Source organism: Lagopus muta, chromosome 8 (genome assembly GCF_023343835.1).
Source record: "Lagopus muta isolate bLagMut1 chromosome 8, bLagMut1 primary, whole genome shotgun sequence".
Lineage (NCBI taxonomy): Eukaryota > Metazoa > Chordata > Aves > Galliformes > Phasianidae > Lagopus > Lagopus muta.
The window spans coordinates 17,557,439-17,571,081 of NC_064440.1; the positions used below are offsets into that span (position 1 = coordinate 17,557,439).

Here is a 13,643-nt window from a genome sequence, read left to right on the forward strand (position 1 = left end):
GTCTAAAAACAATGCATTTCTTATGTATAAAAAGACAGCAGAGAGACCAAACTTAAAATGCATGCACAAAACTATGAACAGGTGTAAGCATCTTAATGTTGGGAAGCCCAAACCATCTTCTTTAAATGAGAACCTCCGGGGGTGACAAAGAACTTCTGGATGATAATGATGGAGTATTTCCAAAGTATACGGATTGTTAATACAAAGCAGAATCCCTCCTAAAACATGAGGATAAAAGGATATACAGCAACTCTTTCTTTTTTGGAGTTGAATATCAACATGGATCCTAGTGTCTGCCAAAGTCTCAAATGCTAGCACCTTGGCCACAGTTTGCATCTAATTGGCAGTCTTAAAAGCCAAAACAAAGATCTAAGAGGTATTCTTCATGACTTATTCTGTCACCTCTGGAGTTTTGATCCAGGACAGAGTGCACTTGTGCTGACAGAGCTGTATGGGTGTATTTCTGATACTGTTTGTGCTGTGAATAAAAGTAGTTCAGCTCCTGTATGTCCTGTCAGGACTTCTCAAAACTATACCTTAAATATGACCAATGGCTAACTTGCAGTTTTGTACACTAAGCCAATCTAAGCAACTGTATTCAGATACACACACCAATAACAAAACAAAACAAAAAGCTCAACCAAGCAACAAAAACAAAATTTAGCAATGTACTAATTGCTCTGATAAATTTTCAAAAGCTATTAAGAATAAGGTAAAGCCCTTTAATGTATGGCCTCATATTTTAGGAGTGCTACTTTCTCATTCTCACATCTTTTCCGCTTGTAATTATTTGGTGCTTCTGAGCCTGCAACAGCAAACCTACCCCCAACAAGTTTTGTCTCATAAACAGGATATTTAGCTGTTAGATGATATGCCAGCTTTCTGTTTAGAACAAATTATCTTTAGTGATCTTCAACACTTTTAAAAAATTGTGGTAAGACATATTACAGTTTTCTTGTAGCTAAACTGCAGTTTAGTTCCTGGCAAGTAATGATTTAGTTACCTTACACACAGAACTGCGTATGTGCTTGGAAAAAGCTGCTGTTAAATTTTAGAGGCCAGTCTTTTAATGGGAAAATACTGCTCAGCCAGGATTTCTGAATTTCTCTTTACAATTTTAGATAAAGTTTTAAATAGTACAAATAATGAAAGTTTATGTCCTACTTGCAATGAAAGAGCAGCATGGATTCTGTTGGTGTTTCCTTCTCTGCAGGAGTTACAAAGTTGTAACTGTGAATTGCTTTAGTGAGCTCTGCAACATTTGTAAAACTGAACAGTAAGAAAAGCCTGGCACATCTTTTTCCAAGCTAAAGTTATCTCTCTGACATCAAATGTGAAAAATCTCCTCCTGCTTCAATGAAGAGTAAGAACTGCCAGAGTTCTTGATACATATTAAATACGATTTTTGACACTTAATTTTCTCAAGACTTGGGGTAGCTCCTGAACTAAAAAAGACATTTTTCCAGAGGAACAACATCTGAGCTATCACACAGTGCACTGTACCCCACACTTGCAGCAGTTCTCTAAGTTCCTTCCAAACAAAAGTGAGTGCATTCATTGTTCACATTGGACACAAGCCCAAATGTATAATTGCAACCAAAAATGGGAAAACAGATAAAGAAAGGGAGAAAAAGAAATCTACTGCTGTAGTGGCTCAGCTTCAACATAATAAAACTTACATTAGAATGTTGCTATGCAAGGAAAGGACATGACTGTCAGCTTGCCTGACAGTAGGAGCAGTTCTGAACTCAGCAGACGAAGAGACCATTCTCTGGTACAACTGAACAAGGAATTCTGCCCATAAATAGTAGCCAGTATTAACATTAATAATAAATTCCTTCATTAAGACATAACAAACATTTACTTATCAACAGATTAATTGCAGAAGTTACTCAATTTTGGAAACAGTTCTGAAATGTATGAAGTATGATGGAAAACCATGTTGAATTGATAAACCTTCATGCTTCTTTTAGTCAGGCTCTAAATACATATGTAGCGAGTTTATGAAGCAAGGATTTGGTAGCAAGAAGCTGTGGCAGTGGCCTCTGTGAGTAGAGCTCATCACTGCCCCATGTCACATCAGAGCCAGCCCCAGCTGCTCCAAAAGAGGCCCAGTGCTGAGCTGTGAGCAACGCTGGGTGCACCTCTGGCAGAGCAGATTTAAGTAAAGGAAAAAGCTGCTGCACAGCAGCACCTGCAATCACCAGGGTCAGCAGACGAGTACAGGAGGTGCTCCAGACATGGAGCAGAAGCTCCGCGCAGTCCCAGAGAGATCTATAGTGGAGCAGGTTTTCCTCCAGAAGCCCATGAGCACCACACAGAGAAGATCTCCACGTGCAGCCAGGGAGAAGCCCACGGCGCAGCAGTGGGTGTGGCCTGGAGGAGGCTGCCACCGGCGGAGAGCCCTCACAGGAGCTGCAGGCCGTGGAGAGGAGCCTGTGGTGGGACGGGAGCGCGGGGGGCGCTGCTACCTACGGGGTCCTGCGCTGGAGCAGTCTGCTCCTAAGTATCGACTCTGTGGTACAGAGCTGTGCTGGAGCAGTGCTTGGAGAGTTGCAGCCTGTGGGAAGTTCGTATGGAATCAGCTGGGGAAGGATGATCATCTCACTGCTCTAGTCTGTTAGATATCAGCAATAACTTATATTGAGCTCCCAAGCTTGTTTTTTATTCATGATGGTAACTGGTGGCTATCCTCATCACAACCCCTGAGCACTTTTCTATCATGTTTTCTCTCCCTGCTCCTCTGTGGAGGAGGAGTGAGAAAGCAGCTGTTCTGCAGTGAAACCACCACTGTGTACCAGCAGGAAAAGCATAAAACTGAGTAATGGGCCTTTTCTGACAAATGCTGAAACAGAGGATAAAGACCAACAGTACCAAGAAGAACCAGCAGTGAAACATATTTCTAAAATGTTTTGAAGTAATATTCACCTTGTTTTTGAGAAAGACCGGAACAGAGGGAAGAGATTTTTGGTGTTACGTTCACTCTTCCACTGCTCCTCCGGATCCCCTGGTTGCAGTACTCACTGCAGACTGGGGATGAACGAGAGGGCAACAGTAAGTTGTGAGCAATTGGAGTCCTCAGCCAGGAAGAACGTGATGTTCGTGTGGATGATTTCTTCCTCCGCTGGTGAGATTGCTGTTACAGCCAAACCAAGTATGCAGAGGTGCAGGTGAAGTTCAGAGACGTCAGTGTGACAAACCCTCTGGTCCAAGTCCTGGCAAACGCGACACAGACCTCGCAGCACGTCACTAGCAAACGCAGCGCCTTACTTAAGGGCCGCACGGTACTAACGGAGCCGTACCCGACCCGAGCCAACGTTCGCCAAGGACTGCGGTACCTCCGAGCACTTCACGCCCGCCGTTTGCTGCAGAGGCAGCGAACCACACAATGGTCCCTCACAGAGCACGCGGAGCGCGGGCCGGCGCTGCTGGGCGGGGTGGGCGGCACGGGCTCAGCGCGCGACGAGGCGGACCCGGCGCGCGGCAGCGGCCGTTGCAACCGTTGGAGACCCGGCCGCGGTGCCCTGAGGACGGCGGCACTCGGTGGGGCGGGGATGCGCTGCGGGGTGCAGCTCCAGCCTGCACGGGTTCCGCCGGGAAAATAAACATTTTTTTTTAAATCTTTTTTTTTCTTTTTCTTTTTTTTTTTTTTTTTTTTTTTTTTTTTTTTCCCTGAACAAAGCGCCCCAGTGTGAAGTTCGGTGTTGCTGCGAGCGCCCGGGAGTGACGACGTGCCCCGCGCGCGACAGGACAGTCCTCAGCCTCCCTCCGGTGCTTCTGGGGAAGTGGCCCCAGCGCGCGCGTTGCCGATGCCAACAGCCACCGCCTCGGCTGCGGTGCATCCCGGGGAGGCCGAGGCCCTGTTCCAGCCTCGGTCCCGCTGGGCCCGGCCCGACTGAGCCGCACCGCCGCGCTCTGCGGGCCCAGCCCGGCCCCTTACACCCGAGGCGACCCCCGCCGCCCGCCTCGGCTGCCCCCTCCCGGAAACGGCGCCGCCGAAGGAGCGTGATCCGATTGGCCGTTACCCCTGACACGCTCCCGCCTCCTCGGCGCGGCGCTAGCGTCGATTGGCTGACGGCGCTGTCAGTCGGAAAGGGCGAGTCCCCCCCTCTGCCCGAGCTGCGCTCTCGTGGGGCGGGCGCTGCTGCCGGGCGTCGCGGCGCTGGTGCTGGTGCGGCTGCGGGCGGAACAGGGATGCCGTCCGCGGGGCGGCGGGCGGCACTCCGGCGTGGAGCTGAGGGCGAACGCGGCCGGTAAGCTCCGGCCGCGGGGAGGGAGGGCGGATGCCCGTCTCTACGCGAGTCCGTTTCGCCCGGCGCCGGAGGGGCCGACGGCAGCGTGCCGGCACGGGCGGAGCGGCGGGCGGCGGGATGCCCGGGGCGGACCCCTTGCGGTGCCCTTCGGCCGTGCCCGCGTCCCGGCGCCCGGGCGGGACCGGCGGCGTGGCGGGAACTTCGGAGCGGCGGGTGTCGCTGCGAGGCGGCGATGCTCGCCCGGCGGTCGTTGGAGCGCGGCGCGGAGCTGTCATCGCCGCCGCCTTGGCAGGGCTGGGGGCGCCGCGGGGGCTGCGGAGACGGCCCCGGGATGCCGCCCTCCCGGCGGGTGCGGCGGCAAAAGACCTGGGCCCCGCGGCATTGCCCCGCGGCTGAGAGCGGTCGCGGAGGGAAACCTTCGTGAACTGGGCGCCGCACCTGAGCGCCGCGGGCTTGGTCGCTCGGCGGGGCCGGGGGGCGGTCACGGCTGCACGCTGCACCCTGAAGTTGGCGAAGCGGGGAGGGAAAAGTTAAAGGAGGTGAACCGTCACCTTGGTGGTGGTTGGCGGTACGTGACCGTTGGCTGTGAAGGCAGAGGGGTTCCGAAGACGAAGTCCCGTTGTCCACGCACACTCTTTCTCATTGTTCTTCAGCCTCCTTTACTGCTAGTGATTGGAGGTGGTGCCGGAGGGCTTTGGAGAATTGCCAGATCTCGCAGATCGGGAGGAAAAGAAAAAGCCTTTAGATGCCCATTACGGTCGTTAACGTAAACATTCAGAATCTTGATTGTATCGCGTTGTAAGGAATTGTGAGGGTGATGCCAAACTATGCGGTGATGGACCCGATCCGTCCGTCATGGAAGTAGAGAGGTTCTGACATCGCTTCAGTAGTAAGCAGGGTCCAAAATTAACAGTTGAAGAGACAGCAGCTTCTGTTACATCTTGGCTATTTTGCATATGGAGGCTTTTTAAGCAGTACGAAACAGTTTCGTGTCTTTAGGAAACACACGAGCATTTAATTCCAACTCTTGATTCTTTTGTAGCTGTAAGCCTCCCTCCCTGCTTTCTAGGAGTGTATTGATTTGGTTCTCACCTTGTTGATCCATAGTGCTCTGCATCCTTAATTCAGTTCTGAGGGGCATTCTGTCATGTGATGCACAACGTGCTGTCAGAAATTTACAAAATCATGCGATGGGTGGCACACATGGATAAATAACCAGAGTAACCAGAGTAACCGGTGGGAGCCCTATGGTTGCTTTGGAGAGCTGAAGCCTCGATTTACAGCTGCGTGGGAAGTACTAGAAAACAATTAGAGGTGTTCAATTTATAACTGATGCAGGTTAATACTGTTCTCTCCCTGCATACTTATCCAATAAATATCTTTATTGACAGAATGTAAATGGCTAATGAAATTTCAGTTTCCCGTGTGTCACCAGTTCTGGACAGATCCAGCAAAATGTCATATTGGCAAACCAGTTTTTCAGAAATACAGTTTAGTTACGTGAATCGATGTCCTTTGAGTGCTTCAGGTTAATTTAGATGCCTAGGGCAGAGAGTGATCCTGATCCAAGTGGCCATGATGCAGTGTCTGAGATGCACTTGGCTGTGCCTCATACCTCACCTGTGTTTTCCTTGCATGCCTTCTTTGGGAAATAAAAGGCAAATTTGATGGTGAAGATGAGCGGAATTCTTGCAAGACTACAGGCTGAAAACACCAACTTTCTTTTTTCATTCCCTTATGGGTAATGTACAAAATCTAAAAATCCAGTCTCTGAATGGGTGATCAGTAGAAGCACCATCACATGAGCAGTCTTTATTTGTGATACTCATTTCACTGGGATTGTTCTCAGGAGGATTATGCAAGCAGGAGAATGTTTGCTACTGAATTACCTACACAGCCTTCTTCTGAACTATTTTCTTCATCATAGTTCTTCTGACCTTTTCCAGAAGATGAAAACATTTCAATTGTATATTTTCAGAAGGGTGCTTGATTCACTGTTGATTAATCTTCTTTGTCTGTTAATAAGTAATGAAGGTTTTCTGGAGCATTTTATTAATTATTTACATGTTGAAACCATTAATCAGCTATGGACTTACTGATAGTCATCGCTGTTGTCACTGCATGGTGCACATACCTAGCTAAAGGAGAACACACGAGTTGCAGAGACCATTAGACTGCTCTTCATAGTTTCATAAACACAGTGTATTCAACATAATGAGTCCATCTGTATGCTTTACAATTAGAAGGACAAACAAACAAACAAAAAAAGTTAGATTGCAGATTGTAGATTTGTAGTAATAATTTTTTACAGGAAGTATTTCCATATGCATTGTAGTAAGAAATCTGGAACTAAAGCAGTTGGATAATCCTGTCACAACTGCAAGATTTGAAAAAGAGCGTTCCACTTTCCCATTTGTAGGCATGGGAAAGCGCTGCCTATTCAGTTGTGTAAATAAGGATGGATATGAAAATATTAGTAATGTAATTTACCAGGAGTAGTAGGCAAATTATTTTGATGCAGCTAAGTGAAACAAGTGGCGTGTGTTTTCAGAAATACATATTTACATTTTGTTGAACTACTGAAGAGTTGCAGAAGGATCATAGAAAAGATGAATGAATGATGCATCTCCTTCGAGTTTTATTAGATCACACAAATGGAACACTGATCTTTTTGGAAAAGCTAATGCTGTTTTTGAACTGCAGTTAAAATACTGACTTGCAGCTGCACATACAGTATCCAGCAAATGCAGTGACTGCATACACTGATGTATGGAAGCTCTGCAGAATTCAAGATAAGCAAAGCACAAAATGCCTCTGCATCCAAGTGTTCCCTTCATCACTTACTGGCTTCAGATGTTTCCAAATGCTGATAGTATCTGCTGCTGCCCAGCGCCGCTATAGGCGTATGTGAGCTGCTCTCTTTCAGCTCCTGTGTAGTCGATGAACGCGGTCCAATGAAGTCAACAAAGGATGCTCTTAAACAGGATGTGGGAATTCAGCTGGTAGGGCTGAGGACATAGCTTTTCAGCAGAGAGTGGAGATGGGCAGACCTGTGACTGACTGATGCTCAGTCAGGCAGGAGGAAATTTCAGCAGAGCTATGCAGACTGCAGATGTGTTGGTGGCTGAGATCAGCTTTCTAGAGTTCATCCAGGAGAAAGAAAATACGTGCAGTCTCAAAGCCTTGGCCTGCATGTGGGTGGTATGAAGATGGAGGGGTATCAAGGTGTGATAATGAATGATATGTCTCGTTTGCAAGCGCTCGTATCGCTACCTAAAATGTAAAATTGCTAGATATTTTGCACATGTAATGGGAGTGGACACTATTTTTTAATGCTTCTGCGTTAAAATTCTTGTAGCGCTCAATATGACCTGCCAACAATTGGGAGTAATCTAAATATCTGTATCTGTAATAGTTACTAATAGTTACTAATGCATGTATGAACATATAATTTAATGCAGAACATATGTATTTCTTAAATATATGTAGTGATGCATGAAGTATACACTGTGTCCTTCCAATTAACAACAAATACCAAATACTGGAGAGGGAGCTAATGGGAAGGATGAAGGATACATTATACAACTGAAATCATGTGAGGATTCTGTTGAGCTGTATTTATTTACTTCTGTGGAGCATTGCAAGCATACCTTCTCCCTTTGCATAAGGTGTTCTATATTAACAGTGGTCTCAAAATACTTCAGTTATAATGTGCCTCCGATTTCACGTAGAAAAGAAGAAGAGGTTGGAAAATATCCTATAGGTACTGTCTGCCACCCTAATTTTTTTAAGACTTCCATCTGAATACCAGTCAATTTTAACTCTTATTACCTTTTGAGATTTGCTGTAGTAGAAATGTGAATGACTTATGTGCCTAACCTTGCCTCCCTTTGAGCCGCTCTGCAGATCTGCTGCTGGAGGAGCTGATGTTTGTTTCTTTTGTCCCTCAGCAGGTGGCTACATTTTCATTGAAATAGCTGATCCTGCTGTGGAACAACATCTGTGGCTTTGTAGGAGTCACACTGGCTGAAATAATTCAAATATTTCCTCCTTAGTCTGACCTTATTTTTACATAAAGATATAGTACTTATTTATTGCTTACTATGGGATATGATATACTAGAACATATGCTGAATGTCTTCTGTAACTCAGATCTGACCCGTATCTTTCATAGCTGATAAGAAGCATGAGTGTAGCTTTTGTGTGTGTATGTTCTATCAAAGCTTGAAAGAAGGTGTAAAAAGAAAGATAAAAGGACAGAAGGAAAATTCTATTGGATCAGACCAGTGGGCTGTCAAGCTCAAGGTTCTGCCTCCAGCAGTGACATTGAGATGCTATTTAGGGACCATACACAAACCTAGTCACTTCACGTGTTCTGTTCCCTTGTACTTTCCCAGCGTACTTCTTGTACTAGGGATGGTAATGCTTATTGCTTTTAGGGCCTATTTACGAACTTGCAAACCAAGAATTTGCCTGATTTTTCAAACCTGTTAATGCTTACTGCTTTTACAACATTTGTTTGCAAGTTTCAGAAATTTACTAGTAACTTTGTAAAGAAGCTCCTTAATCTCTTGTGAACTGATCTCTTGTTTTGTCAGATGTCCGAGTACTCTAGTACTGGAGGATTTAGCAAGCAGAAGTTTTATTTTATTCACTTCTCTCATGGTTTGATTGATCAAATCTTACTTCAGCCTTATCTCCAACTGAATGGCCTCTTCAGTTTCTTTTTCTAAGGCAGGCACTCATCCTTTTGCTATCTTATTTGCCTTTCTTTAACTTCTGATCTGTCCACAGACCAGAACTTCATACAGTTCTTGAGATGTAGGTGGGCCAAGTTTGCACAGACGTCTTCAATCCTGTTACTAATTCCTTTTGTGCTGATATATTAGCCCAACATTTTATGATATTTTTTTCTGGTTGCTGTTGCACATAAAACTGGCAATTCTGGGGATAAGTCAATTATGATTTCTAGATTTCTTTTCTGAGTCATTAGTCAGCATCATGAATACATGAATAGGATTATTTTTCACTGTATGTATTAGCTTATATTTATCTAAACTGAAGCTGATGTATCATCTTTTTCTCTACTGAGTTTGTCTACTGAGTTTTGAGAGGTACTTCTGGATTTTTTTGCCTGTGGCATGGCATTACTTCTGTACTCTAAGGCAACTTCTTGTCTTTGTCATATTTTTTCCAATAGTATCATTTCTTAAGAGGTTTTCTTTTTTCTCACATGTACATTTGATGGCTAAGAGGAATAAAAGTGTTGCAGCAAACCAGTCATGATATTTGAAGATCTTAAAACTAGCTTGTACATAAGTGAAGCTTTGCTTTTTTGACCTGTTTTCTTTGTTGGTTTGTTTGCATTTGTTTTGTTTGGATTGGTTGCAGTGTTTTTTTTGTTTGCTTGTTTGTTTTGAACATCAGCAAACTTAAGGTCAGCAGAATAACAGGTTAAGGCTGTCAGGAAAAAGAAAAGGTAAAAAGAAAGAAAATTCTGAAAGGTGCCATTCATAGCACATAATCCAACTGCTCTGAATGGTTTGATTCACATTGATTGCTGTTAAAATTAAGCTTAATTAAAACCAAAGAAAGTTTTAAAACTATCAGAGAGCAAAGCGATGTTAACTCGAAGAATTTACTAAACATCTCTATGGATTGACTACAGAATGGTCTTAACTCCACTACTGTCTAATTAATCACCTTCCATTTGTGTGCTACATTTCATAGTAATATACAAAATTATAAGCAATGCTTCCCTTCCCCTGCTCCCCCCAAGACCACCTACACCCTTCTTTCCAGTTGTATTAGAGGTCAGGCTGGAAGCCCACCATGTAGAAAAGATCTCTTCATATTCCTTGCTCAAATACAGGCTTCTCATTTGATATTCAGAGCATGGCACTTAGAAGAGCTGCTGCATTGCAAACAGAATTGAGAGTGAGGTTTAAAGAAACATTAGCAAGATATTATTAGTGTGCTGCACTATTGCTTGGTATTACTTAGCAATAAAACTGGTTTCACAGGAGTGACTCCAACTGCTATCTGAAATCCTGTTGTCCCCTTTTCCCACCTAGGTAACCCCATCCCTCTGCTGTGCCAGCTCTTACCCCTTGCAGAACCATTTCCGTTTATTAATCTGACAGAATACAGCTCCTCCCAAAAAACCCTGGGTTTAAAAAACAGAACAGAAAACCACTTTCTGCTGGCTTCAATGTGCTTCATGGCAGATCTTATAAAGGATGAAGAAAGGAGGGAATAGCACGATGAGGTAGATGGAAAAAGAGAGCAAGGTGGATTGACAGGCAGCTGTTAAATTGGCTTATGAATTTGTCAGATCACAGCCTGAAGTGCTGTTCTCTTCCTTGACTTACCATTGTTAGAGTACTTGGCAGAAGCATAGGACTATTTTAATATTCAACCTATTGCTTTGTTAATTAAAATATTTAGCTTAAGGAATTATATTTTACATCCTTTAAAGGCCCCAGCTGTTCTCCTATCCGTTGATGAGGTCATCTGCTGTGTAAATCTGGCTCTCTAGATTGTGCTACCAGCTGTGGTTATTTTCAGCAATGGAATTCTTCTTTCATTTTGTTTTCCAGCATAACACCAAAATAGACAAAATAGAAAGTAGAATGTTCTATTCAAGTATTTTATTTATTTATTTATTTATTTCTACTATTTGAATTTAGTAAAGGGTGGTCCAAAGCCAGCTTCCTGAGCTATTTCTTGGCTCCTGTTTGGCAGAATCTCTAGCAAACGAGATAAGGCAGTGGTTTGCCACAGAAACGGGCTTTGGTGTATCACTTATGTGTACAATTCCCAAAACTCTCCCAGTGATACTTTATGACAGAGTGATCCTGGCTCTGTGTACAGTAGCTGCAAAGTCATGATCAGCTTCATATTAGCTGATACTGCTGAAGAATAACATGCAGTAGTGAGTTTATGATAGTCTGCAGAAATGTCATCAGCAGATATGAACACTCATTAGCATACAGTCTACTCCTTGGTTGGTTGTGGGTTTTTTTTGAGTACTAACTGGAATGTAGTGGTAATTGATGAATCTGCTCTGAGTACGTTTAGAAGCATACTGATAAAGCAGTGCCACTTACGCTGCTTATCTGCCTTAGGCAGACTATCATCATAAAGTGGAACTTGCCTTCCACTGGTTAATTATGACAATATCTTCTTGCGTTAAGATGCATGCAATCATTCATCTAAAGTTTTTCTCAGATACATCTTCTAGAAGAAGTCAGCTTTCACGTTACTAGGGTGGTTCATGTAAAGAAAGCCACTCAGATGCCCACATATTATATTAATAAAATAAATTCTGGGGAAGCATGTATTGGTTAATATGGCTCACCTGAAGTCACCCGGCAATCATTTTTAGAACTCTAGGAAAAAAAATTATTATCCCAATAAAAGTAAGAAACATATAGGTGCTAATTGAACTTGCCTTTCCTAAAGCACGTCCCTCTTCTCTGTTTAGTCATTCAGCCAAGTTGCTGCATGCTTTCATTCCACTACTAGGTAGTGGTTTGAAGTGCTTGTCCTGTAGTGAGACAGGACATCAACAAAGAGGTACATTGTGTCTGAGGATGTCCTGTATACTTGGTACAGCTGTCAGTGAAATGGAGACTCAGACCTGTTGCCTTCTGCCATACAGTAATGAAATTTCAGGAGATGTTGTCTATGAAGCAAAGCACTAATATCTCATGTATAACCAATACGGAATTGATTAAATGGCTTTACAGGGAAAAGTTGGTGTGCCAGTAGCACAGAGCATTACAAGCTAATACTGCCTCTATCTGAGGATGTATCGTTTTGTGGTAATTAAATATTTTAATAACCTCAATCTCCTCCAGAGAAGAACCTCAGCTGTGTCTCTCTGGAGTTATTCTTCAGACGGGATTATTATTCTGCATAAATAACTTATGCAAAAAGCAGTTACAATAAACAGAGCCATAAGAATGGAATGACCATATTCAGAGTTAACAAATGCATAAAAAGTGAACTGGTACACAAGTTAGTAGATAAAAATTATAAAAATAAAAAGAAAATAAGAGGAAAAAAACAGGTTTAAAGATTGTTGATTTCTAGACAAGTTTCATGTTGAAGTCTCTATGCAAAGCCTACAGGACTTACTAATACAGTCTTTAATATCTCAGTTAATTTCAGTTGGCCAAGTTCTCTATCCTCTCCCACGAAGGTGCAAAGTAAGAATTAACTGGCTTTCAGTCAGTTGTTTTCAGGATTTCGGTAGTTCACACATCTTCAGTGCATTTAACGGCTTTCTCTTGAACATAGCCTTGCAAAGAGTTATAGCTTCCTTTTCCCCAAACACTGTAATCTGTAGGTTCATCAAGATACTTACTATCAACTATTTCATGTTTGTTTTATCTTTGTTTATGAGGACTTAGCTTCTATAGAATGATTTTATTGTCAGGAAGATATCACTCAGTATTTCTAGTATATTCTGGAAATGCTCAGAGAAAATAATGAAAACTTTTTTGGGAGTTTGGGCTGGAAATTCAAGTTACCAGTGTGGCTAATCCTGAAATGTAGACTTAATGTAAGATTTAATGCTTTAGAAAACCTTTGAAGTGTCAGAGGAAAGGGAATTTTATATTTGGTTTTAGCTCATTCAGCCACGTTTTTCTTAAAACAGTGCCTTCCAAACAAAACAGCAGTAGTCACTTCTCCAGAAGTGTTCAAGAATGGCATTCTTTTGTACTAATGAGAGTTTTGGATGTATATCCAATAGACAGTATAATTTGATACTCGTGACAGTAAAGCAGAGACATGATAGCAAATATTATATTGACTAATTAATGTTTTTCTCAACCTATGTTAAAATTTTGTGCCTCTGTATAAGGGGTAAAACTGACAGCATTTTCTCTGTATTTAATTCTTTTCTTCTCTACTGTACTTGACTTTTTAAAGGGTTGAACCTTCTTCTTTTCCAGGCTACTTTTCTTTCTTGTCTTTAACAAAAGGTATTCAAATTAGCATTTTTAGAAAAAAAGGCAAATACAAAAATGACATGCTTGTTTTTACAAGGATAGTTTGAAGGCAAAACATTTCTAGGCAGCATGTGTGTACATGAGTATATTTACTAATTTTTTTTTTAATCCGAGTGAAATATTTTTTACTCTTTACTCTTCTGATTAACCAGGATATCTGTACATAGGAGGACATGTTGTACCCATATAGTGCCTTTATCCTTTCAAATATAAAAATTTTTTCATCATTTCTGGGCTAAGTTTAATCCAGTTGTTTCTTGTGAGGAAATTCTGAACTTTTCTATGGAGCCTGAACACAGCTGTACAAAAATGTGTTACCTAGAATTTTGGTGCCTGTTATGAACTTAAAAGGAAACACTTTTTCTTCTCT

The 13,643-nt window shown here is 42.9% G+C and overlaps 1 protein-coding gene across 9 annotated transcripts in view; it reads left to right on the plus strand.

Annotated features, from left to right (window-relative positions):
• Positions 1-4,114: 4,114 nt before the first annotated feature.
• Positions 4,115-13,643, plus strand: part of B3GALT1 (beta-1,3-galactosyltransferase 1) — a 211,010-nt gene continuing 201,481 nt past the window's right edge. For all 9 annotated transcript variants that reach the window (XR_007378406.1, XR_007378405.1, XM_048952345.1 and 6 more), the window contains exon 1: positions 4,115-4,253. The gene's annotated coding sequence lies outside the window, so the exon portion shown is untranslated. The remainder of the gene's footprint in view (positions 4,254-13,643) is intronic.